A 6,466-nucleotide genomic window follows, 5' to 3' on the forward strand; every position below is an offset into this window, starting at 1 on the left:
CCTGAGGCCATTAGCATCATTAGCATCATGAGCATCATTAGCATCATTAGCATCATTAGCATCATTAGCATCATTAGCATAATTAGCATAATTAGCATCATTAGCACCATTAGCATCATTAGCATCATTAGCATCATTAGCATCATTAGCACCATTAGCATCATTAGCATCATTAGCATCATTAGCACCATTAGCATCATTAGCGTCATTAGCATCATTAGCATCATTAGCATCATTAGCATCATTAGCACCATTAGCATCATTAGCATCATTAGCATCATTAGCATCACTAATACTGATTCTTTCATGGTTTTATTCAAACAGCGATGTAAGAAAGTCAAAGTGTTACAGTCACTTCTCTAAACCAGGACTAAACCAGGTCTAAACCAGGACTAAACCAGGTCTAAACCAGGTCTAAACCAGGACTAAACCAGGTCTAAACCAGGTCTAAACCAGGACTAAACCAGGTCTAAACCAGGACTAAACCAGGTCTAAACCAGGTCTAAACCAGGACTAAACCAGGTCTAAACCAGGACTAAACCAGGTCTAAACCAGGACTAAACCAGGACTAAACCAGGTCTAAACCAGGACTAAACCAGGTCTAAACCAGGACTAAACCAGGTCTAAACCAGGACTAAACCAGGTCTAAACCAGGTCTAAACCAGGTCTAAACCAGGACTAAACCAGGTCTAAACCAGGACTAAACCAGGTCTAAACCAGGTCTAAACCAGGACTAAACCAGGTCTAAACCAGGTCTAAACCAGGTCTAAACCAGGACTAAACCAGGTCTAAACCAGGACTAAACCAGGACTAAACCAGGTCTAAACCAGGACTAAACCAGGTCTAAACCAGGTCTAAACCAGGACTAAACCAGGTCTAAACCAGGTCTAAACCAGGACTAAACCAGCTCTAAACCAGGACTAAACCAGGTCTAAACCAGGTCTAAACCAGGACTAAACCAGGTCTAAACCAGGTCTAAACCAGGACTAAACCAGGTCTAAACCAGGTCTAAACCAGGTCTAAACCAGGACTAAACCAGGTCTAAACCAGGTCTAAACCAGGTTTAAACCAGGTCTAAACCAGGACTAAACCAGGTCTAAACCAGGTCTAAACCAGGTCTAAACCAGGACTAAACCAGGTCTAAACCAGGTCTAAACCAGGTCTAAACCAGGACTAAACCAGGTCTAAACCAGGACTAAACCAGGTCTAAACCAGGACTAAACCAGGTCTAAACCAGGTCTAAACCAGGACTAAACCAGGTCTAAACCAGGTCTAAACCAGGACTAAACCAGGTCTAAACCAGGTCTAAACCAGGACTAAACCAGGTCTAAACCAGGACTAAACCAGGTCTAAACCAGGTCTAAACCAGGACTAAACCAGGTCTAAACCAGGTCTAAACCAGGACTAAACCAGGTCTAAACCAGGACTAAACCAGGTCTAAACCAGGTCTAAACCAGGACTAAACCAGGTCTAAACCAGGACTAAACCAGGACTAAACCAGGTCTAAACCAGGACTAAACCAGGTCTAAACCAGGACTAAACCAGGTCTAAACCAGGACTAAACCAGGTCTAAACCAGGTCTAAACCAGGACTAAACCAGGTCTAAACCAGGTCTAAACCAGGTCTAAACCAGGACTAAACCAGGTCTAAACCAGGACTAAACCAGGACTAAACCAGGTCTAAACCAGGACTAAACCAGGTCTAAACCAGGTCTAAACCAGGACTAAACCAGGTCTAAACCAGGTCTAAACCAGGACTAAACCAGCTCTAAACCAGGACTAAACCAGGTCTAAACCAGGTCTAAACCAGGACTAAACCAGGTCTAAACCAGGACTAAACCAGGTCTAAACCAGGTCTAAACCAGGTCTAAACCAGGACTAAACCAGGTCTAAACCAGGTCTAAACCAGGTTTAAACCAGGTCTAAACCAGGACTAAACCAGGTCTAAACCAGGTCTAAACCAGGTCTAAACCAGGTCTAAACCAGGACTAAACCAGGTCTAAACCAGGACTAAACCAGGTCTAAACCAGGACTAAACCAGGTCTAAACCAGGTCTAAACCAGGACTAAACCAGGTCTAAACCAGGTCTAAACCAGGACTAAACCAGGTCTAAACCAGGTCTAAACCAGGACTAAACCAGGTCTAAACCAGGTCTAAACCAGGACTAAACCAGCTCTAAACCAGGACTAAACCAGGTCTAAACCAGGTCTAAACCAGGACTAAACCAGGTCTAAACCAGGTCTAAACCAGGACTAAACCAGGTCTAAACCAGGACTAAACCAGGTCTAAACCAGGTCTAAACCAGGACTAAACCAGGTCTAAACCAGGTCTAAACCAGGACTAAACCAGGTCTAAACCAGGTCTAAACCAGGTTTAAACCAGGTCTAAACCAGGACTAAACCAGGTCTAAACCAGGTCTAAACCAGGTCTAAACCAGGACTAAACCAGGTCTAAACCAGGTCTAAACCAGGTCGAAACCAGGACTAAACCAGGACTAAACCAGGTCTAAACCAGGTCTAAACTAGGTCTAAACCAGGACTAAACCAGGACTAAACCAGGACTAAACCAGGTCTAAACCAGGACTAAATCAGGACTAAACCAGGTCTAAACCAGGTCTAAACCAGGACTAAACTAGGACTAAACCAGGTCTAAACCAGGTCTAAACCAGGTTTAAACCAGGTCTAAACCAGGACTAAACCAGGTCTAAACCAGGTCTAAACCAGGTCTAAACCAGGACTAAACCAGGTCTAAACCAGGTCTAAACCAGGTCTAAACCAGGACTAAACCAGGTCTAAACCAGGTCTAAACCAGGTCTAAACCAGGTCTAAACCAGGTCTAAACCAGGACTAAACCAGGACTAAAACAGGTCTAAACCAGGTCTAAACCAGGACTAAACCAGGACTAAACCAGGACTAAACCAGGTAAAAAACAGGTCTAAACCAGGACAATACATTAAATTTGAGACCTAGTACTTTCGTAGTATTTGGAGTATTTGAAGAACCCGCAGCTCGTGTTAAACCTGGAGTACGTGAAACAGATTTGGTTCTTACCTGAGAGAGCAGCTCTGTTTGGACACTTCCTGCTTCCGAGCGGTTCATTGGGCCCGCCCCCAACTCCGCCCCCGGTGCATACCTGACAGGTGAGTCACACGAGGAGAACCTGCACAATGACACACTGAATATCTGTGTGAGGAACAATGACACACTGCAGATCTGTGTGAGGAACAATGACACACTGAATATCTGTGTGAGGAACAATGACACACTGAAGATCTGTATGAGAACAATGACACACTGAAGATCTGTGTGAGGAACAATGACACACTGAAGATCTGTATGAGAACAATGACACACTGAAGATCTGTGTGAGGAACAATGACACACTGAAGATCTGTGTGAGGAACAATGACACACTGAAGATCTGTATGAGAACAATGACACACTGAAGATCTGTGTGAGGAACAATGACACACTGAAGATCTGTGTGAGGAACAATGACACACTGAAGATCTGTGTGAGGAACAATGACACATTGAATATCTGTGTGAGGAACAATGACACTGAAGATCTGTGTGAGGAACAATGACACAATGAAGATCTGTTTGATGAACAATGACACACTGCAGATCTGTGTGAGGAACAATGACACACTGAAGATCTGTGTGAGGAACAATGACACACTGAAGATCTGTGTGAGGAACAATGACACACTGAAGATCTGTGTGAGGAACAATGACACACTGAAGATCTGTGTGAGGAACAATGACACTGAAGATCTGTGTGAGGAACAATGACACACTGAAGATCTGTGTGAAGAACAATGACACACTGAAGATCTGTGTGAGGAACAATGACACACTGCAGATCTGTGTGAGGAACAATGACACATTGAATATCTGTGTGAGGAACAATGACACACTGAAGATCTGTGTGAGGAACAATGACACACTGAAGATCTGTGTGAGGAACAATGACACACTGAAGATCTGTATGAGAACAATGACACACTGAAGATCTGTGTGAAGAACAATGACACACTGAAGATCTGTGTGAGGAACAATGACACACTGAAGATCTGTGTGAGGAACAATGACACTGAAGATCTGTGTGAGGAACAATGACACTGAAGATCTGTGTGAGGAACAATGACACACTGAAGATCTGTGTGAGGAACAATGACACACTGAAGATCTGTGTGAGGAACAATGACACACTGAAGATCTGTTTGATGAACAATGACACTGAAGATCTGTGTGAGGAACAATGACACTGAAGATCTGTGTGAGGAACAATGACACACTGAAGATCTGTGTGAGGAACAATGACACACTGAAGATCTGTATGAGAACAATGACACACTGAAGATCTGTGTGAGGAACAATGACACACTGAAGATCTGTATGAGAACAATGACACACTGAAGATCTGTGTGAAGAACAATGACACACTGAAGATCTGTGTGAGGAACAATGACACACTGAAGATCTGTGTGAGGAACAATGACACACTGAAGATCTGTGTGAGGAACAATGACACACTGAAGATCTGTGTGAAGAACAATGACACACTGAAGATCTGTGTGAGGAACAATGACACACTGAAGATCTGTGTGAGGAACAATGACACTGAAGATCTGTGTGAGGAACAATGACACTGAAGATCTGTGTGAGGAACAATGACACACTGAAGATCTGTGTGAGGAACAATGACACTGAAGATCTGTGTGAGGAACAATGACACACTGAAGATCTGTGTGAGAACAATGACACACTGAAGATCTGTGTGAGGAACAATGACACACTGAAGATCTGTGTGAGGAACAATGACACACTGCAGATCTGTGTGAGGAACAATGACACACTGAAGATCTGTGTGAGGAACAATGACACATTGAATATCTGTGTGAGGAACAATGACACTGAAGATCTGTGTGAGAACAATGACACACTGAAGATCTGTGTGAGGAACAATGACACACTGAAGATCTGTATGAGAACAATGACACACTGAAGATCTGCGTGAGGAACAATGACACACTGAAGATCTGTGTGAGGAACAATGACACACTGAAGATCCGTGTGAGGAACAATGACACACTGAAGATCTGTGCGAGGAACAATGACACTGAAGATCTGTGTGAGGAACAATGACACTGAAGATCTGTGTGAGGAACAATGACACACTGAAGATCTGTGTGAGGAACAATGACACACTGAAGATCTGTATGAGAACAATGACACACTGAAGATCTGCGTGAGGAACAATGACACACTGAAGATCTGTGTGAGGAACAATGACACACTGAAGATCTGTGTGAAGAACAATGACACACTGAAGATCCGTGTGAGGAACAATGACACACTGAAGATCTGTGTGAGGAACAATGACACTGAAGATCTGTGTAAGGAACAATAACACACTGAAGATCTGTGCGAGGAACAATGACACTGAAGATCTGTGTGAGGAACAATGACACACTGAAGATCTGTGTGAGGAACAATGACACACTGAAGATCTGTGTGAGGAACAATGACACACTGAAGATCTGTGTGAAGAACAATGACACATTGAAGATCTGTGTGAGGAACAATGACACTGAAGATCTGTGTGAGAACAATGACACACTGAAAATCTGTGTGAGGAACAATGACACTGAAGATCTGTGTGAGGAACAATGACACACTGAAGATCTGAGAGGAACAATGACACACTGAAGATCTGTGTGAGGAACAATGACACACTGAAGATCTGTGTGAGGAACAATGACACTGAAGATCCGTGTGAGGAACAATGACACACTGAAGATCTATGTGAGGAACAATGACACACTGAAGATCTGTGTGAGGAACAATGACACACTGAAGATCTGTGTGAGGAACAATGACACACTGAAGATCTGTGTGAGGAACAATGACACTGAAGATCTGTGTGAGGAACAATGACACTGAAGATCTGTGTGAGGAACAATGACACACTGAAGATCTGTGCGAGGAACAATGACACACTGAAGATCTGTGTGAGGAACAATGACACACTGAAGATCTGTGTGAGGAACAATGACACGCTGAAGATCTGTGTGAGGAACAATGACACACTGAAGATCTGTGTGAGGAACAATGACACTGAAGATCTGTGTGAGGAACAATGACACACTGAAGATCTGTGTGAGGAACAATGACACTGAAGATCTGTGTAAGGAACAATGACACACTGAAGATCTGTTTGAGGAACAATGACACACTGAAGATCTGTGTGAGGAACAATGACACACTGAAGATCTGTGTGAGGAACAATGACACACTGAAGATCAGTGTGAGGAACAATGACACACTGAAGATCTGTGTGAGGAACAATGACACACTGAAGATCTGTGTGAGGAACAATGACACACTGAAGATCTGTGTGAGGAACAATGACACTGAAGATCTGTGTGAGAACAATGACACACTGAAGATCTGTGTGAGGAAC

Source organism: Eucyclogobius newberryi, unplaced genomic scaffold, assembly GCF_026437365.1.
Source record: "Eucyclogobius newberryi isolate DKJ021-1_F unplaced genomic scaffold, fEucNew1.0.hap1 SCAF_6, whole genome shotgun sequence".
NCBI lineage: Eukaryota > Metazoa > Chordata > Actinopteri > Gobiiformes > Gobiidae > Eucyclogobius > Eucyclogobius newberryi.